Raw genomic sequence first — 27,741 nt, 5'->3', positions numbered from 1 at the left:
CTAAATTTTTCTATTATCTATTGAAATGAAAAGTCAATTTTCGGAATACAAACTCAAAAATTAAGGACAAATTGGAACCATTAACTATTAACTGTGAATTCATAAACGATTCTTGGATTTCAATCGAAAATTGTATTTCTCTAATCCTAATGATATAAGAAAATCAAAATTGATACGTAACCAATCCGTATTGATTCTTTTCAATAAAAAAAATTCTTCTCAGTTTCAATTATAACAACAATTATGAGTATATGTAAACCCTAGAACATAAAATTTTATGCGGATATCTATCTTATCCGTCTATGATTCCTATAGGAAAATTTCTATTCAATGAAAATGGAATATAAATTTTGATAGAGCATGACATGCGCTGTCCAAAATAGAACTGCAGTAAAAGGAGAGACGTATATATAGTATAGATAGCTATAATTATGAGATAGCTATAGTTATGCCCGCATATGTTTAATAAGCCTTCTTATGTTTGTTTTATGTTATGCACTTCAATCGTATTATATGAACTCGATTAAAAAAAAGATATAAAAAAATCTCTCTTCTATGCAAATTTTTTTGAACTAAACAATGAAATCCGCGAAAAAGCTAAGTGCTAAAAAAAATCTTAGGAGTTCTTGCCAAGGGTCCTTGAACAACCATAGGATGGCCTGAAAATCATTAGCAAAGACTTCCGCAAAATGTTCTATTTTTCCATAGAAAAAAATTCGTTCAAGAAGTACTCGAGAAAATGTTGATCGTAAATGAAAGGATTGGTTACGGAGAAAAAAGAAGAGGGATTCATATTCATATACATGAGAATTATATAGGAACACGAAAAATCTTGGATTACTTTTTGTAAAAATAGAAACTGATTTCTTTGGAATAATAAAACTGTTCCAATTCCAATACTCATGAAGAAAGAGTCGTAATAAATGCAAAGAAGAGGGATCTTTCACCCAATAGCCGAAGGATTTGAACCAATTTTTCTAGATGGATGGGGTAAGGTATTAATACATCCGACACATAATTTAAATGTGGAAATTTGTCCTCCGAAAAGGAAATATTGAATGAATTGATCGTAATTTATGAGATTTTACTATCTCCCGACCTTTCTAAAGAAGATACTAATCGTAGGAAAATGGAATTTCCACAATAACCGCAAAGCCCTCCGATATCATTTGATAATATAAATTCTTGTTGTACTTAAAAAATGGATTTTGATTAGAATCATTAGCGAAATAATCAAATGGTTCTGTTGATACATTCGAGTAATTAAACGTTTTACAATTAATAGACTAGATTTATTGTCATAACCTAAATTTTCCAACAAAGTAGATCTATTTAAACTGTGATCATGAGCAAATGTATAAATATACTCCCGAAAGATAAATGGGTATAGGAAGTTATTTTTTCGAGATCTATCTAGTTCTAAATATCTTTGATATTCCTCCATTTTTTTATTTGAAATTAAATTGGATTGAAGCAAGGATAGAGGATTTTTTTTTATTGGGTTATTAAATGCTACATAGTGCGATACAAGTAAAAACAAAGTAGTATGATAGAAAAGAATAGATACCTCGGAAATAGGTAAACTCATCAGTGGACTCCCATCCTCTCTTTTTTCCATCTAATTGGTTTATGTTTATTATAAGATAAATAGATAAAAAAAAATGATTAGAAATCCTTTATTTTTTCAAGCCAATCGCTCTTTTGATTTTGGAAAAAAATATCTTTATCAATATACTCTTTCTTCTACACATTAATCTCCCGCTCATACTCATAGTGGGGAATAGCTAATAGTTAGGACTCATTAAAAGAAAATAAAAAATTGGCTAAAGGCCTTTCCCGCATTAGGCACTAATTTTTTTTTAACGTCTAATTAGATTGGATAATCATTCAAATTAAGAACGTAAGCTCGTTGCTTTTTTGTTTCCCTATAATTGGAACCGTAGGACTCTATCCATTTATTCACTCGACACAACCTTGAATTCATTTATTATGTTCCGCACCAAGACCTCAAATAACCAAGAATTCAAATAAGGTTTGGCCCGATTCGACAAAAATGAAATATTCTCAGAATTCTCCATTGATACGACATGCTGTTTTTTCCATTCATTCCTTTCAGGATCGCGGTCTTTCAAACTATACCGATGGTATGGACGAATCCCTTCCTTCATACAAATGCGTAAAAGATATTAGCCGCACTTAAAAGCCGAGTACTCTACCATTGAGTTAGCAACCCCCCCCCCCCAAAAAAAAAAAAATGAAATTCTATAGATACAGCCGGAATCAAAATAAATAAAGAAATTGAAGCACATGACACAATCAAAACATTAAACTAGCATTAAACTAGCAAGAAATTAAATACAAAAATTTTAATCAATTCTGAATAAAAAAAAATTAAAAATATTCTTTTATTTTATAATTTATAACATTTTTTTCAATCAAACAAAACGTTTGTATTACAACAAATCTAAAAAAACCATCACTTGAATAAAGAAAAAACCAAATCTATGGAACAGGAATAAATAGATCCACAGAAAAGATCCAATTACCTCAGATCGGATTATATTTATTTGATACACTGTTGTCAATATAAATTGAATAAATTGAGAAAAAAAAATACACAATGACGAAAATAAAAGAATGAATTGCATTCAATTTAACAATTAAAAAATAAAAAAAAATAGGTATGAATATAGTATGAATAGAACAAGAGAAGGGGGGGTGTAATAGAGAAAAGGTTATAATATAAAAAGCTATATATATATACGAATTACCCACACCCTGCATTTCGTTAAGTAAATTACGTTTGATTAAGACGAAGTTCCGTAAAAACCCCCGCCTTGCTTAAAATATCATGAACAGTCCCGTAGGTTGAGCGCCTTTTCAAGGGAAATATAGAATAGTAGGAACATTTAAATAGGTTTGATTTTTTAAAGGATCATAAAAACCCACTTTCCGAAGATCTCTTCCTTCTCTGCGGGATCGAACATCAATTGCAACGATTCGATAAACGGCTCATTAGGATAGAGGTAGAAAAAAAAGACCCCCCGTGGAAACGTATAAGAAGTTTTGTCCTCGTACGGCTCGAGAAAAATGATTCAAGTTCGTATATATCTAGAATTATAGTGTCAAATAGATCCATAAAATCATCAAATCAATTAACTTATGATTTAAGTCCTTTTTCTTCTTTTTTTTTTCTTTTTGGTAAACAAAAAGAAAAAAAGCATCTGTATCTTCTAACTCAAGTTGGATAACTTTCAAATAGCTCAAAGGGAACCCCTTAGGCGTTTCATTTTTCACTTATTGAGTGATCTCTAATGCCCTTTCTTTTTCTTTTTGTTTCTTTCTTTTATTTTTAAATGTATAATGTATTTTGATTCTTCATTCTGATCTAATTGTTGAGACAATTGAAAACGGTATTTCCTTGTTCCAGGATCCTTTATCTTTGCCTTGAATCGTTGGGTTTAGACATTACTTCGGTGATCTTTAATCGCTTCAAATGGCAGCAACATACCACTTTTGTGATTTCTTTCTATTAAAGAATCGGACTAACAATTGATTCCTGCGTGATACACTTTTTTAATCAAAGAATTTGGTCAATTCCAACAAACCTTATTCTTGGACTTGAAATTTGCTAGAATTGGATCCTTTCTATTTCGATATTGAAAATATACTTACGAAGTTGTTCCAACTTATTGATTAGGGCTAACCCTAGATTCTTGCTCCTAAGAAATAAATCAATACTTTACTTTCTACTCGAGCTCCATCATATACTATTTACATTACAACCCAATAAAAAACGAAGGTTCTAGTGTATAATGTGAACAAACGATGTCGAGCTAAGAGCACCCTCATTCCTATATGCTATTGCTATATGCTATATAATATTATATATAGAGCTATATAATATTAATCTATATACTATATAATATATATAATATAATTATATATATAATAGGGGGATGTAAGAATCCACACCGATCGTGTCCTTCAAGTCGCACGTTGCTTTCTACCACATCGTTTCAAATGAAGTTTTACCATAACATTCTTTGAGTTTTGAAATAGTATGTAATTGATTCAATTATGGAATCGTGAATAGTCATTGGTTCGACCGACATAGGAATCAAAAATTTGAACTTCTATTGGGTAGTTTCCCAAGAAGTGTCGGAAAGAATTCAAATTAATCCCATATTTTATTGTATGAATATTTTTTATTTTCAATTCTAATTTAGAATAAGATAAAGAAATAAGTTCTTTTGAATCTTCAAGTGACTCCATAGGACGGATTCGCCTATCTCACATTTCTTTGAGTCCTAAGAACTTATAAAAATCATTAAAAGATTTCATTTTTAAATTGCCTATCCCAATATCATTATTTTTTTGTTTTAAGGTAAGAAATATATCTTCTCATTATAAGAGAAGAGAAAAACCCCCTTTTTAGATACAGATTTGAATTAAACCATCAAGGATTTAAAATAAAATAAATAGGTAAAAAAATATTCAATTTTTCGGATAGACTATCGGATAGACTAAAGAATTGTCTAAACTAAAGAATTGTCACTGAAATTAATTATGGATATTCTATGTTAAATATTAAAATTAAGCGAGGGATGACAATTTTTTTTTACATTACAAAATCGGAAACAAAGGTGTTAATAAAAAAAATGCTAAAAATACATACATATAGGCATTTTTTCATTTTATGAATAGTTTATTTGACTTGACTTGATTCTTTCTAAAAAAATTTCCTAAAGTAAAGCGAAAAGTGAATAGGATATATGAATCAATCCCGTCTCAATTGTTAGATAGATTCTCAATTGTTAGATAGATTTAGAATTATTCATTAAAGACAAAGATAAAATATCTGAAAAATGAGGTTAGTTAAAAGAAACTAACCTCTGGAAGAGCTAGAATTCTAACCTTCAGGTCGACCTACGGCCAAAGGACGTTCTGTAGACAGCTTTATGGGCGAGGCCTCCCAAAAGGTAACGGAGGCGTGAAAAGGTTTCCTCGGGCCGACGGAGATTGGCCCTCGAGTGCAAAGGCGGAAGGGAGCTTGACTGCAAGACCCACCCGTCGAAAGGTGGACGAAAGTCGGCCTTAGTGATCCGACGGTGCCGAGTGGAAGGGCCGCTCAACGGATAAAAGTTACTCTAGGGATAACAGGCTGATCTTCCCAAGAGCTCACATCGACGGAAGGTTTGGCACCTCGATGTCGGCTCTTCGCCACTTGGGGTCGTAGTATGTTCCAAGGGTCACTGCTCGCCCATTAAAGCGGACGTGAGTCGGGTTCGAACGCCGTGAGACAGTTCGGTCCATATCCGGTGTGGGCGTTAGAGCATTGAGAGGACCTTTCCCTAGTACGAGAGGACCGGAAGGACGCACCTCCCGGTGTACCAGTTTATCGTGCCCACGAACGCTCGGGTAGCCAAGTGCGAGCGGATAATCACTGAAAGCATCTAAGTAGTAAGCCCACCCCAAGATGAGTGCTCTCCTATTCCGACTTCCCCAAACCTTCAGTACACCGAGACAATGACGGGTTCTCCGCTCATGGGTGGAGTGAAGTTTTGAGAATTCAAGAGAAGGTCACGGTAGACGAGCCGTTTATCATTACGATAGGTGTCAAGTGGAAGTGCAGTGATGTATGACCCGATCAATTTAATAGACTTGAACCTTGTTCCTACATGACCCGATCAATTTGATTAGGTACTCGCCATCTATTTTTATTGTTCAACTATTTGACAACATGAAAATACCAAAAGCTCTGCCCTCCCTCTCTATCGATCCAAGGGATGGAAGGGCGGAGGCCTTTGGTGTCCCCCCCAGTCAAGAATTGGGGCCTCACAATCACTAGCCAATATGCTTTTCTCTCATGTCTTTCTTCGTTCATGGTTTGATATTCTGGTGTCCTAGGCGTAGAGGAACCACACCAATCCATCCCGAACTTGGTGGTTAAACTCTCACTGCGGTGAAGATATCTGTAGGGAGGTCCTCATGGAAAAATAGCTCGACGCCAGGGATGATAAAAAGCTTAACACCCCTCATTCTTATTACTTTTCAATATGAAAAAAAAATGAAAAGGTCGTCTTATTCAAAACCCCAATTATGAAATCCCCTTTCTCCCACTTCACACCTCTGAACGCACTGCTCTTATAGAGAGAGGCGCTTTCGCATCTTCTTAACCCGAAATGGTCGGGGAGAGGAAAGGTTCCTTTTTAGGGTACTCCCGGAACAGATCCAGTGGAGACGGGGTGGGGCCTGTAGCTCGGAGGGATTAGAGCACGTGGCTACGAACCACGGTGTTGGGGTTCGAATCCCTCCCTCGCCCCACAACCGGCCAAAAAGGGAAGGACCTTTCCTTCTGGAGGTAGGAAAATCATGATCGGGATAGCGGACCCAAAGCTATGGAACTTGGGTGTGGATCTTTTGTCGAAATAGAATGTCCTCGCTTTTTCTTTTTTTTTTCTTTTTTATTTATCGTTAATGGTAGATTCTTTCCATATAGTATGCCCGGACCGAATCTTTTTTTGTTTTACGCCCCCTAACTCTTCCCTCACCAAAGCCTGGGGCGTGAATAGCAAAGCAAGTACAAGTATTAGTAGCATAGCAAAATGTGTTCTTCGTCATTAATATGTTTGCTCACAGAATTGTGGCCTCTCGGAGAATCGATGATCGCATCTTTGATGCACTTGCTAGTACTAGTACGTACATCCGAAAATTCTTAATTGGCTAGTTGTAAATAGCCCCGGACTATGGAACAAAGGATTATACCGGACTTACCTACACCGAGGTAATGACGGTGATTCTCAAATATCGCAATGTGAATGTGATATGATGAGATAGAATGCAATAGAAAGAAAGACACAGGAACGGGTTACCACGGCCAAAGCGAACCCTTTCATTCCGACATTCAATTAAAGAATTCGGAATGAATCCAATCTCCCAAGTAGGATTCGAACCTACGACTACCGCCATCACCGACCGCCTACCACCGAGCTATCGAGGAACAACGGAGATTAGATCTCATAGAGTTCAATTCCCGTTCTCAACCCATGACCAATATGAGCTCGAAGTTTCCTTCAGAACTCCCTTGAACTTCTTCGTAGTTTCTTCGCTCCATGCCTCATTTCATAGGGAACCTCAAAGTGGCTCTATTTCATTATATTCCATCCATATCCCAATTCCATTAATTTAATATCCCCTTTCCTTTGGTGTCATTGACATAAGAGATGTCGTTTCTAGTCTATCTCTTTCTATTTCTATATTCTATTTCTATATATATATGGAAAGTTTAAAAATCATCATATAATAATCCGAAATTGCAATAGAAAAGAAAAGGGAGGTTTGTGATGATTTTTAAATCTTTTATACTAGGTAATCTAGTATCCTTATGCATGAAGATAATCAATTTGGTCGTTGTGGTCGGACTCTATTATGGATTCCCGACCACATTCTCCATGGGGCCCTCTTATCTCTTCCTTCTCCGAGCTCGGGTTATAGAAGAAGGAGAAGAAGGAAACTGAGAAGAAGGTATCAACAACAGGTTTTATTACGGGACAGCTCATGATGTTCATATCGATCTATTATGCACCTCTGCATCTAGCATTGGGTAGACCTCATACAATAACCGGCCCTAGCTCTACCCTATCTTTTGTTTCATTTCTTCCGGAACAATCACAAACACTTTTTGATTATGGAGCTACTACCGGAAATTCAATGCGTAATCTTAGCATTCAATTTGTATTCCCCGAATAATCTCATTTTTCAATTATTCAACCATTTCATTTTACCAAGTTCAATGTTAGTCGGATTAGTCAACATTTATATGTTTCGATGCAACAACAAGATGTTATTTGTAACAAGTAGTTTTGTTGGTTGGTTAATTGGTCACATTTTATTCATGAAATGGGTTGGATTGATATTAGTCCGGATACAACAAAATAATTCTATTAGATCTAATGTACTTTTCGATCTAATAAGTACCTTGTGTCGAATTGAGAAATTCTATGGGTCGAATCTTTAGTATTCTCTTATTTATTACCCGCGTCTACTCTTTAGGCGAATACCGTCACCCATTTTTACTAAGAAACCGAAAGAAACCTCGGAAACGGAAGAAAGGGAGGAAAGTGAGGAAGAAACAGGATGTAGAAATAGAAACAACTTCCAAACGAAGGGGACTAAACAGGGATCCATCAAGAAGATCCTTCTTCTTCCCTTTTTCGGAAGAAAAGGAGGATCGGGACAAAATCGGCTTAAACGGAAGAGATCCAAGTGAATGGAAAGGAAAAAACAAAGGATGAATTCCATTTTCACTTTAACGAGACATGCTATAAAAATAGACCACTTTATGAAACTTTTTATCCGGATGGGAATCAAGAAAATTCAAGTTAGAAATATTGATAGAAAAAAAAAGAAAAATCTTTTCCGGTTTGAAAACCTCTTGTAACTATTCTTTTTGACTCAAACGTTGGAATCGTCCCATTACGATATATAAAAAATGATCACTGAGAATGTCATAAGAAATGAAATGTCACAATATTTTTTTTATACATGTCAAGTGATGGAAAAGAAAGAATATCTTTCACGATCCCGACTTGTCAACTTTTTTTGAAATGGTACAGAAAAGATTTTTCTGTTCACAACAACAACAGAGAAACTCTCCTCCGATGAATTGTATAATAATTGGAATTATAAGAATGAACAAAAAAGAAAAATCTAAGTAATGAATTTATAAACAGAGTCCGGGCTCTAGATAAGGGATATCTTGTTCGAATACACTCGAAAAAAGGACTAGATTATGTAATGATAAAACGAAAAAGAGTACTTAACAAAAATATATGATCCCTTATTGAGTGGGTCCTACCGTGGAAGAACAAAATTTTTTTTCACCCTCAACACTAAATATAAATAAAACTTCTATAAAAAATTCCACGGAGATGGTTTGGATAAATAAAATTCATCTTATTCTTCTTATTAGTAATTATATAGAATTTGAACCAAAAACAGGATAGAAAATCATTTTCAACAGAAATTGCTTATTTCTTAAACTTAATTAATGAATTTGCCGGAAAATCGACATCAAGTTTCAATTTAAGGGACTCCCTTTATTTCCGGATTACAAAGAAGAAAAATGGATTTAGAACTCTTACAAATTCTAAAATTTGTATTTGATCCAGTTCTAGCGAATTCAAAAAATAAAACAATTAAAAATAATTCTCTTGGAATAAAAGAAATAAATAAACAAGTTCCTCATTGGTCATACAAATTAATTGACGATTTGGAACAACAAGAGGGAGAAAATGAAGAAAACATGGCGGAAGATTATGAAATTCGTTCACGAAAAGCCAAACGTGTAGTAATTTTTACCGATAATCAAGAAAATACAGCTACTTATAATAATACCAAAGATACGACAGATTTTGACCAAATAGACGAAGTTACTTTGATCCGTTATTCGCAACAATCAGACTTTCGTCGAGACATAATAAAAGGATCCACGCGAGCACAAAGACGCAAAATAGCTATTTTTGAACTGTTTCAAGCAAATGCGCATTCGCCCCTTTTTTTGGACAGAATAGACAAATCTCTTTTTTTTTCTTTTGATATTTTCGAACTGATAAAAACAATGTTTATAAATTGGATGTGTAAAAACGCAGAATTCACAATTTCAGATTATACTTATACAGAGAAAAAAACAAAAGAAAGTAAGAAAAAAGACGAGGACACAAGAGAAGACGACAAAAGAGAGGAAAGAACTCGGATAGAAATAAATTTGAAGCCCTGGGATAGCATTCTTTTGCTCAAATAATAAGAGGTTGTATTTTAGTAACCCAATCGATTCTTAGAAAATATATTATATTACCTTTATTAATAATAGCTAAAAATTGCATTCGTATACTATTTTTTCAAATTCCCGAATGGTCGGAGGATTTAAAGGATTGGAGTAGAGAAATGCATATTAAATGCACTTATAATGGAGTTTAATTATCGGAAAAGAATTTCCAAAACTGGTTAATGACGGGATTCAAATAAAGATCCTATTTCCTTTCGTCTAAAACCTTGGCACAGATCTAAGTTAAAATTCCCTCATAAAGATCCAATGAAAAAGAAAGTACAAAGAAATGATTTTTGTTTTTAACAGTTTTAGGGATGGAGGCTGAACTGCCTTTTGGTTTTCCCCCGAAAACGGCTTTCACTTTTTGAACCCATCTTTAAAAAACTTGAAAAAAAAGGGTTTTCGAATTAGAAGAACTTTAGAAGAAAGAAGAAAATTATTTCTAAATTTATCAAAAGAAAAAGCAAACTGGGTCATCCAAAACTCTTTTTTTCGAAAAGACATAATAAACAAAATAAACAAATTTGAAAAATCAAAAAGAAACCGAATTCTATTATCTGGAGTTAAAGAAGTATATGAATTGAATGCAACTAAAAAAGAAAAAGATTCGCTAATCAATAAGAATAATCGGGCGAGTCAGAAAATGTCCACCTCAACGCGATCTATGGTTTGGACAAATTTTTCAACGATGTGAAAAAATGAAAGATCTTTCCGCTAGACGAAAGATAATCTTAAATCAAATAGAAAAAATTTCAAAAGAAAAGGAAAAAAAAATTATAACCTCGGAGATAAATATTAGTCCTAACAAAATAAGTTATAATGCTAAAACATTAAAATTAAAATCATCAAAAAATATTTCACAGATATTAAAAAGAAGAAATGCGCAATTAGCGCATAAATTCCATTTTTTTATAAAAATTTTGATTGAAAGGATATACATAGATATCTTTTTAGGTATCATTAATATTCCGAGGATCAATGCACAGCTTTTTCTTGAATCAACAAAAAAAATTGTTACTAAATACATTTACAATAATGAAGAAAATAAAAAAAAAATTGATAAAACAAACCAAAATACAATTCACTTTATTTCGATTATAAATATCAAAAAGTCACTTAATAATAGCAATATTGATGTTATTAATAAGAATTCACAGATTCTTTCGCGACATATCCTCCTTGTCACAAGCATATGTATTTTACAAATTATCACAAATCAAAATTATTAACTTATATAAGTTAAGATCTATCCTTCAATATCATGGACTTTTTTTAAAGAATGAAATAAAGGATTATTTTAGAGTCCAAGGGCTATTTAATTTCGAATTAAAAGAAAAAATGTTAGAAATTCTGTAATGAATCAATGGAAAACTGGTTAAGGAGTCATTATCAATATAAATACGATTTATCTCGGATTAGATGGTCTAGATTAATACCACAAAAATGGCGAAATAGAATCAATCAATACCAACACCCTATGGTTCAAAACAAAAATTAAACAAATGGAATTTATATGAAAAGACAAATTAATTCATTACGAAAAAAAGGATTTTGAGGCAGACTCATTACCGAATCAAAAGATAATTTTAAAAACACTATAAATATAATCTTTTATCATATAAATCTATTAATTATGAAAATAAGAAGGACTCATATATTTATGGATCACCATTACAAATAAATAATAAACAAAAGATTTCTTATAATTACAACACAAATAAAAGTAACTTTTTCGACATGTTAGAAGGTATTCCTATCAATAATTATCTAGCGGAAGATGATATTATCGATATGGCGAAAAGCCCAGATAGAAAATATTTTGATTGGAAAATTCTCAATTTTTGTCTTAGAGAGAAGGTCGAGATTGAATCCTCGGATCGACACCTAAGCGAACATAAAAAAAATACTAAGACTACTAAGTATCAAATAATTGAGAAAATGGATAAAAAAAAGATTTTTTTTATTACAATTCACCAAGATCAAGAAGTCAATTCATCCAATCAAAAAAAAGATATTGAAAAAGATTATATGGAATTAGAGATGAAAAAACATAGACATAAAAAGAAAAACAAAAGTCATACGGAAGTAGAACTTGATTTCTTTCTAAAACGATATTTATATTTTCAATTAAGATGGAATGGTTCTTTAAGCGACTATGACACTGTAAGGCTTTTCAACCTAATTGAAAACATGCTAACTAGCCAAAAAGACTAGCATAGAGATGAGAGTCACCATCCAGGTAATTCACCAGGACACTTTCTGTCACAACCCGATCTGTAGGCCCGTGACCGGTGCTAGGAAATGGGTAGGTGTAAGGCCACTGAAACCCATAGCAAGCCTGATCTTTTGCTTACTCAATCAAAGTATAATCCAGATTCTATCCATTATAACACTATTTCATAACCAACTTTTAACCACCCAAATACTACATATTTAATTCATCCTGCTAGCATAAATAGGTAATACCTGAATTTACATGCCATTACAAAATGATAAGTTTTGAAATTACTACTGCAGAGAATCTAGGATTTTTTAAAAAATCAAACATACCAATAAAATCAGTTACATTAAAACCTGAAGATGAAGGAAGTCAGGATGCTAGAGGAAAAGAACTGCAGAAAAATAACAAACACGTGAAAAACAGTTAAATTTGAGACTGTCAGTCTCGAAAGTGAGTTAAAATCATATATCCAAAAATAAATATAACCACTTCAATAAAATATTTATTTAATTAAATAAAATATAGGTCATGTAAAAAAAATATATGTCATGCCATGATTCAATAAAATAATATTTTACATGCTACGGGACGAGTACCTCAGCAGAACCCTAACCCCAATACTAACAACCTTTTTAGCTCTCTCACTCCAACAGAACTAGCGCCCAGAGAGCGAAGCTCGACCATGGTCCTTAAATCTAGTTTGGTTACTTAATTTCCAATAAAGCTAGCGCCTAGAGAGCAACGCTCGACCATGAACCGTTAATCCAACAATCAAACTCTTCACAGCCCAGCGAGTTGAACTCGACTAGGGAAAGTCTTAAAATATTCTTTTACTATCTGTCTCAGATTTATACCGGTGCGCACGCAGTCCTAATGCAACCCATCAGGTGGCATGTTCTACTGCCGTCTCATCCTGAGTCAACATGCATTCACAATATCAATGATGTAGAAAATGATATAGGAATAGTAAATAAATAAATAATTTAAATCTTCAAATCAATAAATCAGAATTGCTATATAAAACTTTAGCATGACACAAGTATAGCAGATATATGACTTTAACTCACAGTTCGATGGCCCTGCCACGACTCCCACCAGTGGGCCTTGACCCAGACTAGGAATGGGTAGGCTTAAGGCCACCGAAACCCGTAGTAAGCCTGACACTCACTGATTTACACAAATCTCATCTCAAATTTATATTATTAAAACCTCAATTTATCTTAATAGTTACACTTTACAAAATTACTTCGGTCTACCAGAAAAACTAGGCGAGACCTGAAACTCAGAAAATTTACAACTGATACATCTACTATTACTACTGCAGAGAATCTAAGATTTACCAATTTACATACCAAATCAAATACATCACCCGATGATGAAGGAGTTCTGCCATCGAATAAGAGTCGCAGGAGAACTAACAAATACGAATCCGAAAAAAACATAAATGGAGACCGAGAGTGAGTTAAAATCAAATAATCTAGAGACTATTACTTCTTCCTCGGAAAACATAGATTATTCAAATCAGATATCAAACCATACTATAATTATACCCTACTATTTCCTTCACATAAAAATATTAATCATTCGAATCAAAATATCAACCATGCACGTAAATACAATCCATATTATAATCATACCATAATAAATAAATAAATGAATAATAAAAATATATTTTTACTTTTACGGGACGAGTGGCTCAGTAGAACCCTAAACCCCAAAATCTAACGTACCATTTTGGCTCTCTTAATCCAATAAGATCGGCGCCCCAGAGAGCAAGCTCGATCAGGTCCTTACCTCCAAACTCAACACTTGAATTCCAATAAGCTCACCAGAGTGCATTGCTCGATCGGGCAAACAAATCCATAATAACCTTATCTCCATAATCATTACCCCCGATGTAACCCACCAAAGGCATGTTCTACAAGCCACATTTCCCAATTCACAATCATCACATATAATAAATATCATTATCCGATGAACTCAACCAACACATATCGGAAATGAAGATTAAAGATTTAAGGTAAAAAAACGTGCAATTTGTGAGGGAAAAATAATAACGTTTATCTTATTATAACATACTAATAATAATATTTATATTATTTCAAATATTAATAATCAAGTGAAATCATTTATTTTGCGATACTAATAATCATATTAAGCACAAATTCTAAATAGCATATTAAAATCGGACTAGCAATAGCGCGAAAGATTAAATGACTTTAACTCACAGGGATTGGGCGACCTCCTAGCTCCTGCCTCAGCTTGGAGCGAGCCGAATCTAATGATCTAATCACGGAAAACAATTTATCAAAATGCTGAAACAATCGATCTTTAATCCTAGGTCTAGACTCCTAGGACTGACTGTCTAAGAATCTCGACTCGGGAGAATTCTACCGAAAATCCGGCAGAACCTCCCCTACAACACGAACATTACCCCCCGTAAAAACGGGTCCAGGACCTGCCAGAAGAACACTTCAAATACTTAACGATTCAAACAATAGGAGTCGGGTCCTCAAACTTCACTATTTCCCGACTCCGCCACACAGCACAAAATACGAGGCAGGCAAACTGACAGACAATTATTTTTGACTCACAAATAACATCAAATACTCAATATAACCCAATAGACACAATTAAACCAAGAATTTCTAAAATTAACGGGCCAAAAAAAATTACCGAACGCTTCGATCGCCGGCCGACTACTTCCGGCCACGGGAGTCCGATCGACGATCCGAACACACCATCGAACTCACAACGACGCGCTGAAGACGATCCCCGCTTCCGATTTTTCGATCTGACACCCGATCATCCGGAGAGATTTGCGGACGATCTCGACCGTCGATTTGCAAACGAAGCCCGATCGCCACGAAACCGGTGCCATCGCGAAGCTTGAGCAGAGAAAAGTCGGGATACGCCCTCCGATCATCCATCCTCCACGGAGCTCGCCGAACAAGCCCAAAAACGCTCTACCGCCACCATTTTTTCTCTCCACCGAGAATCTCCGATTCCGGCCACTAAAACCGACACGCCGCCAAAGGAAGCTCTCCAAGGGAGCCGATCGCCACCGAGATCGGCCGGAAGGCCAACGGGCCGCCACATGTCGCGCGATTCGGCCGCCTACCGACGCTCGCCACCGCCTCCACCGCCACCATCAGCTCGCTGACGTGCGCTCCTTCCGACGCCGGCCCGCCTCCTGGGTCATTCCACCATGGACGCCGACGCCTCTCTCCTCCCTTTCTTCTTCTTCCTTCTTTCTTTTCTCTCTCCCCGATTTCCATTCCTTTCAATATCGACATTTGACCCCTGAACTTTTTCTTATTACAATTTGGTCCCTCAACTTTCTTAATTACTTACAATTTTATCCTGCAGAATTCCAATTTAACCCCCAAACTTCTTTTTAGCCTTTCAATTAAGCCCCTAACTATTTAATTTGGGCCAAATCCGAATTATTGAAAATACACAATTACAAAAATACCCCTGACCGACATATTTATTTACGAAAATATCAAACTCACAAATTTCCATTAAACCCTCACAAAAATAAAATTATACTTTTAATCCTTATTCCAAAATAATCCTCCAATTAAATCCTACACACAATTAAATTAAATAATCAATTTCCAACTTAAAATTTAATACTACTAATCAATTATAATACCAATTTTTCCAAAATTCTTTTATAAAAACATCCTTTATAATTTCTTCCAAAATTTTCCAATATATAATTTTACTTATATAAATATGCATTTGGAAAAAAAAATTTGAATAACCAAAATATAATCATTTCTCAAATAGTTTACTTAATTACTCCTTAAAAATCAAACTAATTGGATATAGAAAATAACTCATTTATTTATCTAACATGAACATTCAAAATTTGTATTTAAATCATTCCAATTAAACCGAATAAAATAAAGCTAAAATTAATTTAAATAAAAACTCATTATTAAATATATAAAAAATTCCGGGTGTTACAGCCCCCTTGCTCTACTCCTAATCCTTGGGTGGAGCGAGTTGAAATGATGAATTATCTATTCTCGGAAATAATTCAATCAATATAAATAAAAGTAAAATATTTAATAAATAATCCTAGGACTAGACTCCTAGAATTAACTGTCTAAGAATTTCGACTCGAAAATTCTCCTAAAAATTTGGCAGAATCTCCCTTAAATTACAGACGTTTACCCCCTATATAACGGGTCTAAGACCTACTAAAAACATTTCTAATATTCATCAGTTAATCAACGGGAGTCGGGCCACCAAAACTACATTATCTTTTCCGATTTCGCAACACATCACATATCACAATTATTGGCAGACGGTCCGATAAAATATTTATTTATTTACTATTACGATTAACCTTTAGTATTTAAATTTAATAATTGATCAACCTCACAATTTAAGCATCATACGCAAACTAATAATTTCATGACAACAACATTATTAATCATACATCTAATATTAATTTTTACTTATTTTCTTTAATCATTTATACATAAACTTTAAAATTATTTTTCTCCAATAATTAACAATTTCTAAATCAACAGGCTAAAGAATTACCGAGACGCTTGATAAATCAGCCGACTCGCCTTTAGTCGCCGGAATCCGATCGACGATCCAAGCGTGCATACGGACTCGAAAACAACACGCATACGATGATTCTAACACTTGATTCTCTTATCCAGACCCCGATGATTTGGAGAAAATTACGGACAGTATCGATCGTTGATTTTTAAATGGAGTCCTATCGCTGCAAAATTAGTGCCATTGAAAAGCTTGAGCTGAGAGGAGTCCGAAAGTGTCCTTTGATCATCGGAAGCTCAACGGCATTGGTAGGAAAAGTGAAAAATTTGAACTGCCCCTATAATTTCTACCTCGTCAGATTTTGCAATTCCAGCAGCCTCAAAGGGTGACAATGGGTGGAAAAGGAAGCCTAAAAGTTACTGATCTTTTTTAGCCTATTAGAGCTTCAATTAAAGGGATAGTCACTAAGTAAGAATTAGAGATTTGGAAACTAATTTATTAATGGTAAAATATTTTTTAAACATAAGTAGCACTAAATTCTCAACCAATATTTGACTCCACCACCTCTTCATCTCCAAAGACTCAAAGACCAGTATTAAACGGTGACCATTTAAGGGTTCCCCAAATTTAACACCATCAGCATCCCTATCTTTACAAACTCCTTCTTTTACTTTATATTTTAGAAAAAATTATTAGGATTGGTTTTCTTAGTTATTTTATATGATACATAGGATTTACATTATTAGATTATGAGTGTTGCTAACCCTAAACCTAGGCTACATATTCTATTTATAGGAGTAGGATTAGGAAACCTAAAGGAGCAGATAACTATGCAATTATTTTAATTAAAAAAATAATCAATTATCTTTCCTCTAATGAGATTAATATTCGATAAGATAAAATAAAACTTTTTTAAACCAAATAATTATCAATAAAAATATTTTAAAAAAATCCCAATTATTATCACAAATATCTTTTAGAAATTTATTCTTTTACCAATTTTGGTGTTTATGTCATAAACACACGTGAAATAATGTCAAATATTGGAAAATGGCCAGTAGACACTATGTAGAGCTGATTAGGCTCTATGCTAAGCTAATCGGCTGTATGCAAAGCTGATTGGCTCTAAAGGGTAAAAGTTTGAAAAAATTTGACAACTTAGTCCCTGAACTACTAAAAACTGTCATTTCACCCTTCAAACTTAATTCTTTTTCTATAAATTGGGTCCAAATTAATTCTAGAAAAGTATTTTTTAAGTCCAAGTATTCTCAATCCTTACTCGGATTCGTCCCTCCTTAATCTCTTGGGACTCAGAAAAGGCAATAATTTCATCATCAAGTCTTTTGTAATTCCCTCGATATTTAGGTTCGAAAAATGCGTGTTGACAAACTTGTTTCTATGAAATTGGGTTTTGAATCTGAAATCATAAATTTGTGTTGGATTTTGAATCGGACAACATGATTTTTATTAGGTTTTGAATATCAGATTAGAATGATTAAGGCTTTCTATCTTCTTATGAATGATCATATGATTGTGCTACGTTTTTAGGGTTGTATGTTCAAATTTAGAGTTTGCCATGTGAGTTTTTTTAATTTTCTGTTTGATATTTTCTTTGTGTGTTTTGGTTTATTTTAATCATTTTTATGTCACTTAATTCATTATTTCGAGTTTTTAATTATTTTTTAAACTTTTGTGCATGTATAATTAGCTTTTGGGCGAGGGAGGATCGAGAAAATTATAGAACCGACCGTAATCAAGCCTTAGAGCCCATCATCTCTGTGACCTAGGTTGATCATCTCAACACTAATATTTGCTCTATTTTGGATTTTTATGCAACTTTAGTCTATTTTGTGCATTGTAGCCTTCTTTTATGCATATTTCTTTCAGTTTATTAGTTGTATGAAGGTTGTAATAGCTAGATTTATTTTCCTACACTTTACTTTCTATATTATATTGATGGACGCCAAATATTCGTTGTGTGAATGCTTAATTGAAATTGGGCACATAGACTCTAGGCTTAAAATTTGACCTTAACTTGAAAAAGTAGTCAAATAGGTTAAAGGATGGTAAAATGGGCTTAACATAAAAATGCATGCAATTGAGCCTTAGCATAAAAAAATAGTCCATTTATGTTTGAAGGTTCAAATTAAATGCATAATCTATAATTGGGCTAGACTAAGTATGCATTTGGACATAATCAAATAGTTATATAGGCGAACAAATCAAACATGGCTTGGGCATAATAAAATGGGCTAGACTTAAGAGGACCTCAGAAGTTTTAATGGATGCTTATAAGAAATACAATTGTTGCATTTATAGGGAATAGCATGTTAAACAATAAAATTAAGGACTAAGATAAACAAATAAAAAAGTTGGCTTCCAGATCCATCTTTAGATGTGTAATCCGAAGTTTTAGCCCTCGAGGTTATACCTTTAGCAAAAGGGGTAAAGGAGAGGGCTTTGGATGTAGGAAGCTATAGAGGACTTTTATAACACCAAGGAGGCTCCAAAAGGCTCTTGGGATAGATGAAAATCACTTGTTAAAAAGATGAAAAAAGTGAGTGAAAAAAGGGAAAAGGTATCCTCTAGGTCTTCTAATATATGGGTAGATAAGAGTGTAGTTTTTTTGGCGTTTTATATGAATAAAAGAATGGATTTTATGAAGGATATAATGGGTCTAATGGCTGGAACTATTCCCAAATTAGAAATTTTGACAGTGAGGTGTATTATTGTGGTGTAATATAGGCGAATCAAGGAACTATTATAGGTGGAGTATGGAGAAAGAGTTCATGATCTCATCTTCATTAAAATCAGGGTTGATCTTGGACACTTGGTTTAGGGATGGTGTGTTATTGTTGTTTGATCAGGGGTTCCTTTTAGTGGTGGGTTGGTTAGGGTCAGTGAGCTTTTCGGCATCGATAAGTGATAAGTGCTAGAAGCACTTACTTTTGAGTCTTATTTTATGTTGATTTCACCTTAAATTTAATTTAGTTTTTTTGCTAGAGTTTGTTTTGAGTCCTTTTTGGGTACTTGGTAAAGCTTACACAACAAGAAGAAAGTTTCGGTATCAAAATACATGGAAATTAGCCCAAGAAACACTTGTTTATTAGGAGATAGAGAAACACATGGGCACAACACAAAAAGAACTTGCCCATGTGGCCTTTTCGTGTGAAGTTCGGGTAGTGGTAGATTGAAAGAATGTGTCATATGGGAGCTATATGCCCGTGTGGGCTTCCTATGTGAGTTGCAAGAATTGCTAGATTTTTTAAGGCACATGAGAAAAGAACATGCCCGTGTGATTTTCTCGTGTGATTTAGAAAATTCTTTCAAGAGCGATTTTAAGCTAAGTATGTCACATAGCCGTATGATGGCCGTGTGGCACATAAAGAACTTAAGGGTTCTTTTGAAGAGAGTTTCGTCATATTTTCATTTCTAGAGAGAGAAACACTTAGAAACTTCATTTTCCTTTCATTTCTAGGGTTTTGATTGGTTATTTCTCAAGGAAGAACATCATTTCCTTCATGACTTCCAAAATTGAAGATTTTCATGTCTACTTTTCCATGAATAGTTTGAGATCTTCTTTTCCTAATCTTTATTTCCTTATTGTAAATGTCTACTCTTCCATGAATAGTTTGATTACTATTTAGATTTTGATGAACCCTAATTTATTTTGTATAGATTGATTGAAAATTAATGCAATTAATCTTTGCTATCAACCATTTGAAGCAGACAACGAATCACAAGTATGATCTGATGGTGATCACATGAATAGTAGTGATGGTTGGAGCTTTCGATCTAGAGCAAACTGAGCTACCCTAATTCTCGGATGCTCGATGGTGAACTTGGAAATTTCAGAGTCAAATGGAATGATTCATATGGTCGATGAGGAGTATGTGATTAAAAAATGGCAAGCAAATCATAGCCGGAAACAAGAGTTGACGAGGGGGATGACATGGAATTCGGTTCTAAAGATCCAAATAAGAATTCTTCTAGTAAAACTAAAATCTTGAAGAAATTGCAAAAGCTGGAGAAATGAGCTAAAGAGGCAAAGAAAGAGATTCGTGAGGTTAAGAAGATGATAACTCACATGCAAACCAAGGTGTGTAACATTAATGATAATGTTGAACAAATTGATGAATTCTAGGAGTGCCACCACGACCTTTTACAAAAATCTCATCTGATGAAGATTAGGATCTTCATTCTTCCCTCTATATGACTTTGCCTAATGCTCATGTTGATTAATTTAGTGTCAATTCTAAATAAGTTGAACACATGACAATCATTTCTTTTTATTATTAGTTTTATATTATATACATTTATAGTATGTTATCTTTGTTGAGTATTTATAGTGTGTTATTTTCTTATTCTTTTATTTGACTGGAATGTGTGAGGCATATGTGTGAAATTGTGAGATATTTATATGCATGTGAAATTACAAATTTGGATTTAATGCATAGGACTTTTTTATTCTATCCGCATAATCGTGTCACTTCATAAGGAAAAATGACATGGTTCATGTGGAAAGAAGAAAAAAGAGAAAGAAAAGAGTTTGCCCGATGACATGGTCCGTGTGGGTTTTAGCTTGAAAATGACATGGTTTGTATCATTGCATAGAAGTAAATAAAAATTTAATAAGGGAGGTAAGGCGGTCTGTGCTCTCATCTTCACAAAAGTGACATAATCCGTGTTGCTCGAGTAGTATAAAGTTGCAATGAGTTTCTTAATCCCATTTCACATTAAAAAAAAATTAGACTAAAACCTAGCCAGCACACACTTTTTCTCAACTTTCTCTACAACTTTTACACTTGCTCATTATGTTCATCATCAATTTGCTTCATTCTTATTCTTTCTTTGACGCCTTCACGAGTTTTAACCTTTTTCAAGCTATTTATCAAAGAAAAAAGCAATTGGGACGAACAAACTAAACATTAGTTCACCAACCACTAAGGAAGAGGGGAAGAGAAACATCTTCATTCCTAATGGCCGAAAAGTATCAACAAGAAAGGTATAATATGCTCAAAGAAAGACACATTTAGAAAAGTAAGTTTTTTGCCTCTACACCCCTCAAGGAATTTGGTATCTATAATCATGTATTGGCATATTGGCGAAATATAGGATGGGAAAGATTAATTAGAGAAAGGGCCAACCAGATCATATATTAACCTTAGAGTTTTTAAGCTATGTCTACATTGAGGGAACCCCTCAAGAGGCTTTAGAAAATGGCTTTAGGATGAAAGGTTGAGGATTTAAAGAAGGAGCATAAATCTTTTATGAAATATTGAAAGTGTAGAATGGTGACCATTATAGGGTGGACGGATTTAGAGCTCATGAGTTTTGGTTAGAAATCATAAATGGGAATCAATGGTGATAGATCCTAACTTAGTTGTGATCCAAGACTAGTTCCTTTTTATTTATGCCTTGAGAAGAGTAGAAAGACCTTCTAAGGGCATTGGGAGAATGAAAGTGATCATTCAACTCTAGAACTAAAGATGTCAATCTTTCGAGGCAAATACTTAACATTTGCAAATTTTAAGAAATGATGTAGGCCATCATTGATAAGCCTCTAGCCAAATCATCCTACCATCAATGTAAATTATTTATTTGCAATGCACTTTTTGAACCTTATAAATTTATCATCCAATTTTTTGATCACCCAATCTCAAACACTAACCTTATAACTTAAACAGAAACCTTACTCTTAATGTAATGATATGAGTAAGGAATTATGGTATCCTAGAGGAAGAAAACTTATTGGGAGGATGTGCAAATAAAAGAAAAAGAAAGGTTGTCAACCACTCAAAAAAAAAAAGGAGAAGAAATAAGAAGCAGAAAAAGAGAATTCCTTGAATAATATAAAGAAATTAGTAGAGTTGACATCTCAGTACTACATTAACAAGTTTTCCAGGAGCATATTGCTTCCATCACATAAAAAGGGCACCCTTCCCTTTGCATTACCATAAAGCCTCTTGTGTCGTTACATTCTCTAAAGTTATTCCTATTAATTTCCATTTGTTTATAAACACATTTATACCCCTAGCCCCATTATAAGCCAATAAAGTCCTAATTGATCTTAATCTTTGTAAGTGCTTATATTAGTTGAGATAGGTTGTCATTCACAGTATATGAGGTTAATGTGAGTTAGATTTCAACCATTGTCACTAGTTCTATATCATTTTCTCATAGTGATTTTTAAAATAGAAGTATTTTTGTCCTCTCATATAGGTTTTAGAATTAATTTAGAGTTTGTCGATGTGGGATTTTGACTCTCCATTTGTGAATATTCAAAGTAAGAAGAATCAATCATTTCTAAGGATATATATATGAATTAATTTCTGAATCAATGACACCCAACAGAAGTCAATTATGAGAACTTCTAGACAAAACTCAACGAGCACCTTGCAATTGTCCACTTCTATAAATTTAGCATGATAGCCTTTTCATGGTAACTCTTTTTCAATTTGCTTGAGGACAAGCGAATGTCCAAGCTTGGGGGTATTTGATGTAGGTGTATTTCACCTACAGATTAGACTTATTTGGCGCGAAAATTTATAGATATTGATGCAAATTAAGTTGAATATGACCTTTTTCACACCTTCTATTCTTTTTGTTGTAAGTTTGAGTAAGAGAAGAAAAATCAAGAAAGAAAAGGTGTGAAAGAAGGGATGAGCGAGAAGAGCCAAGAATGCATCAAGAATTCAAGATCCTTGTGTGACCAAGTGTTTGACATGGTAAGTGTCATTTTATAAGAAAAAGTAACACGACCCATGTCATCCTAAAGGGAAGCTATTGTGTTACAGCACGGTCCGTGTCATTTTTTGAGGAAAAGTAGCACAGCCCGTGTCATCCTGAAGGAGAGCTACTGTTTTATGACATGGTCTGTGTCAATATAAGAAGGGAAGTAATAACGTTCATGTTAGCCTCTTGGGATGCTATTGTTTTATGATATGGACCATGTCAAATATGAAGAAAAGTGACACAATCCATGTGACTTTAATACACAAAGCCAACACAATCCTTGTCAAGCTGAAAGTTTCATTTTAACTAAAAGACACATGGGCAACATCAAAGGGGGGTTACAAATACTCATCATTTGGACATTTAGGGCAAGAAGGTAAGGGGAGAGCTGTCAAACAAAAGAAAAAACCTATAATAGATTCCAAAGAGGAAAATTGGTAGATTTATTTTTGAAGGTGAAGATTTGGGGCTGAAAATCAAGTCTGAGGGAGGTGATTTCAAGATTGAAGCAAGAATCAACAGTTCTACAAGTGAAGTTGGAGAGGAAAGCTTTTATTTCTTAGTTTGTTATTCTTAAATCTATTTATTCTTAAATTTGTTTAATCCTTGTGCTTTGTGATTTTACAATCTCATAATGACTCTAGATTCTTTGTTTTCCTTCTTAGAGATTGCACTTTTGATGAGGAACAACTAAATCATTACTAGGGTTATGGGTTAACTTTGTGAATATTAGGTTTTACCTTGAGTTTAATAAATTTGAAATTCTCTTATGTTTATGTTCAAGATTTCTGTTACAATTGCTATTCTCTTTTGTTTGGCCAACAAATAGGAATGTATTTTTGCTTGAATCATGAACTGAGAGATTTGCTCATAAGGTACTTGATGAAATGCTTTCCTTGGGAGTTTACTAGGTAAAGATGCCTCTTAGACCCCAAGTATCACCCTTTTGCCTAATTGTTCCTAGTGAGCCTCCAAGATTTATGGGATTGTGAGTATTTCTTAGGTAAATGGGTGAGAGTTTCCCTCAAGAAAATGAGTGAATCCTTTAGACATCAAAGGTAGGAGTTAATCATTTAAAGATAAAGGTTAATTTAACTAAGTTAGGTGGGTGGAGCATTATACATTTGGAGCATTTAATTAACTCAAAATGACCCAATAGGATCTTAGTGAAACCATTAAGCCCTAGTAATCCTTAAACTTGATATTCTCCTTTTATCTTAATTAGCTAGAGTATAATTTAGTAGTTCAAAGTAGTGCCAAACTTGATTTTTACATATTTTTAATCGAATATTCATTGTTAGTTATTTGTTGGCTAATTAATTTCAATACTCATAAATTCAATCCTCGTGGGAGGATACTCTAATCTCACTTTATTACTTTTGTGTGATTTGTATACTTGTGAGAATTTCACAACAGGTAGTTGTCAACATCGATCTTTCAGATCTAGATATTAAAGAAATTACAAAAAAAACCCAATTATGAAGTTTACTGCCTTTCTCGAGTCTTAAGAGATAAAAGAAGGGCGAATCAAGTGAAGGATGTGAATAGTTGGACTTAAAATTACTTTTCTAAAATCCATTTGGACCCAAGTGAGAGAAAATATAAAGTTTGAGGGGTAAAACGATAGGTTTCATAAGCTTAGAGACTAAATCATCAAAATTTTAATAACTTTTGCTCTTTAAAGCCAATCAGCTCTGTGTATAGTTGTATCAGCTTTGTCCACAGTCGTATCAGCTCCACAAAGAGCTGATCGGCTTAGTATAGAGTTGATTGGCTCTACACAATGTTAATTGGTTGTTTTTCGAGTCTGGTGTCGTTTTATATATATTCTTGACCTAAAACACTAAAATTTGGTAAAAATAAGTTTCTAGAAGGCATTTATAATAATTATTAGGATTCTTTTAAAATATTTTTTATGATAATTATTTGAAAATAAAAAAATTTAATCCATTTTTATTTGATATTAATCTAATAAAAGGGAAGGATAATTACAATCTATTTTCTTATAATTGAACAATTATCAATATTTTTAGGATTTTCTAACCCTACTATAAATAATAATAATATGGCCTTACTCTAGGGTTAGCGACACTGAGAATCCTCAAAAGTTTTCTAGCTACATGAATCTATATAGAAGCCATTACCAAGCCACTAAGAAAGAGCTTCCAAATTAGGAAACTAATTGGAGAACGACATAAAAAAAATTTAAATCTCAAAAGTAGAACTGGGTTCCCAACCACTCTTTGATTCAATTGTTTCCTCATCTCTTGAGACTTGTAGAACAATAACCAACAGTGACAATTCAAGGGTTACCCTACATCCACATCATCAACATCTCTTCCCCAATTGTTTCTTTTATATATATATATATATATATATATATATTTGCTATAGAAACATATTAGGAATTTTTTTAATGTTTGTTCCACATAATTCACATGATTAAACTAGAGTTCCTTTCTACTTAACATGTTGATTTTATTGAGTTTTGAATCCAATAATAAGAACACATAGGGTTTTGAATCTGAATTGATTGGGTTTTGAACTTTATTAGTTAATAGTAAATATAATTAGATTATATTTTCATTTTTTTTATTAGTTTTACATATTCGAATTAAATTTTTACCCTCTGTACATGTGAAAATCAGTTTTGGGCACGAGAAATCAAGAAGAACTGCAGAAAAGCCACCTGAAGCCTGTAGAGCTTATCGACTCAATGCAGAGCCGATCGGCTCTAACCATGAGGCAATCGGCTGTGCATAATTTTTAGGTTGATTCTCAAGTTTTTGATGTATTTTTGGCAATTTCATGTACTGTAATTTAGTTTTAGGATTTTTTCTCCAATTGTTAGTTGTAGGTGGGTTGTAATAGCTAGATTTACTTTCTAATCTTTATTTCTTTGCTCTATTTATGATGATGTGTGATTATCTAATTAAAATGACATATAGACACAAGCTTTAAAATTGGATTTAGCGTGAAAATCATAGTCCATTAGGTTAATTAAATGGCAATTGGGCCTTAAAATCACATAGACTAAACGAGTTTTGCCATGTTTTAGTTAGGTTAAATTAGGACATATTAGATTTAAGATCACTAAGTTGGGCCTCTTCATAAAAAGTACTCTGTTAGGCTTAGAAGCTGGAAATTAAAGCATAATTTTTAGTCAGGCTAAACTAGGTGGGCCTTATATATAATTAAGTAGTAAGTGAGGTTAATAACTTTGAATATGGACTTGGTTTTAATAAAAAGGGCTAGAATCGTGAGGATCTTACATGTTGTAGTGCTTGAAAGGGAATAGCTCGTTAAACAATAAAATCAAAGATAAATATATACAAATTAGGAAGTTAGCTTCCATATCCATCTCTAGATTTGTGATGTAAGTTTCCTTGTGGAATCGAAAAAAAGTCACTCATTAGTAAAAATTGTGACAGCTTGGCCTAGAGAAGCGGTCCAACGAGGGCGGAAAGTGGACACTGGGGCAAGGATAGGATGCCTGGACAAGGAGTGGCTTCTAGCAGGCTTCTAGGATGGCAGCACTCTAAGGTACGGGAGTACATGAATGAATCGAATTGTACATTGAAATGGGGAGGGGGGGGGGAATGGTTGATAACATATACGTAAAGAGTTGGAACTAATCACATGAGGCGCTTTTTGGTTGTTTGGCCATGCAGTTGTAGGAACTCCAAAGTTAAACGTGTTTGGTTCAGAGAAATTTACAAAAGTGCTCTAGTGAATTACCCGGGTGGCGACTCCTATCTCTATGCTAGTTGCTGTGACTAGTTAGCATGTTCTCGATTAGGTTGAAAAGCCTTGCAAGCCGTAGTCGCTAAAGACACTTGGGTGCACGCCCGAAATGGCCACCCACAGTATATTTTGGTCTTCTAATGTATAGGTAGACAAGAGTGAGGTTTTTTGGTGTTTTGGGTGAATAAGAGAATGATTTTGTAAAGGAAATAGTGGGTCTTATGGCTGGAACTATTCCTAAATTAGGAATTTTGATAGTAAGGTGTATCTTTATAGTGTAATATAGGTTAATCAAGGAAACTCTTTATGGGTGGAGTATTTATTAATAAAGGAAAAGCTTTTGGGTTGGTGAATGTGTGCTTGAGATGAGGCGAAAGTTGTTGGAAAAATGTGTTGTTCTTTAGGGTTTCTTCTTATTTTGAGGATATGTGTAGCTTAGGGTTTTGAGAAAATGAATCAGATGAATATAATGGGGTAAAAGGGTGTGTGTTTTAGGGTTTTTATAGGAACATATTTGATTGGTTTAGAGGGTTTAAAGGTAAAGTATCAATTTTTGTATTTTAAGGAGTGAGGATGATTAAGACACACGTCCCTAGGAAGGAATATGCCTTCTAAGTTCCCAATTTCTAGGAAGATTGCATTATAAAGCGTTAGTCCACATAGGGCAATCGCCTAACCCATGGGG

At 33.9% G+C, this 27,741-nt stretch overlaps 1 long non-coding RNA gene and 2 pseudogenes across 1 annotated transcript; all 3 read left to right on the top strand.

Moving 5' to 3' along the window:
- Positions 1-7,318: 7,318 nt before the first annotated feature.
- Positions 7,319-10,347, top strand: LOC125368701 (annotated as a pseudogene).
- On the top strand, positions 10,176-11,330 carry LOC125371339 (annotated as a pseudogene).
- Positions 11,331-25,283: 13,953 nt separating this feature from the next.
- LOC125368650 lies at positions 25,284-27,409 on the top strand. Its single transcript, XR_007214355.1, has 3 exons — positions 25,284-26,082; positions 26,744-26,855; positions 26,984-27,409. It is a non-coding gene; the product is annotated as an uncharacterized LOC125368650 (long non-coding RNA).
- The last annotated feature ends 332 nt before the right edge of the window (positions 27,410-27,741 follow it).

This window comes from Ricinus communis, chromosome 10 (assembly GCF_019578655.1).
Source record: "Ricinus communis isolate WT05 ecotype wild-type chromosome 10, ASM1957865v1, whole genome shotgun sequence".
NCBI classification, from domain to species: domain Eukaryota; kingdom Viridiplantae; phylum Streptophyta; class Magnoliopsida; order Malpighiales; family Euphorbiaceae; genus Ricinus; species Ricinus communis.
The sequence above is the reverse complement of the archived record's forward strand: the minus strand, read 5'-3'. Positions and strand labels throughout refer to the sequence as shown.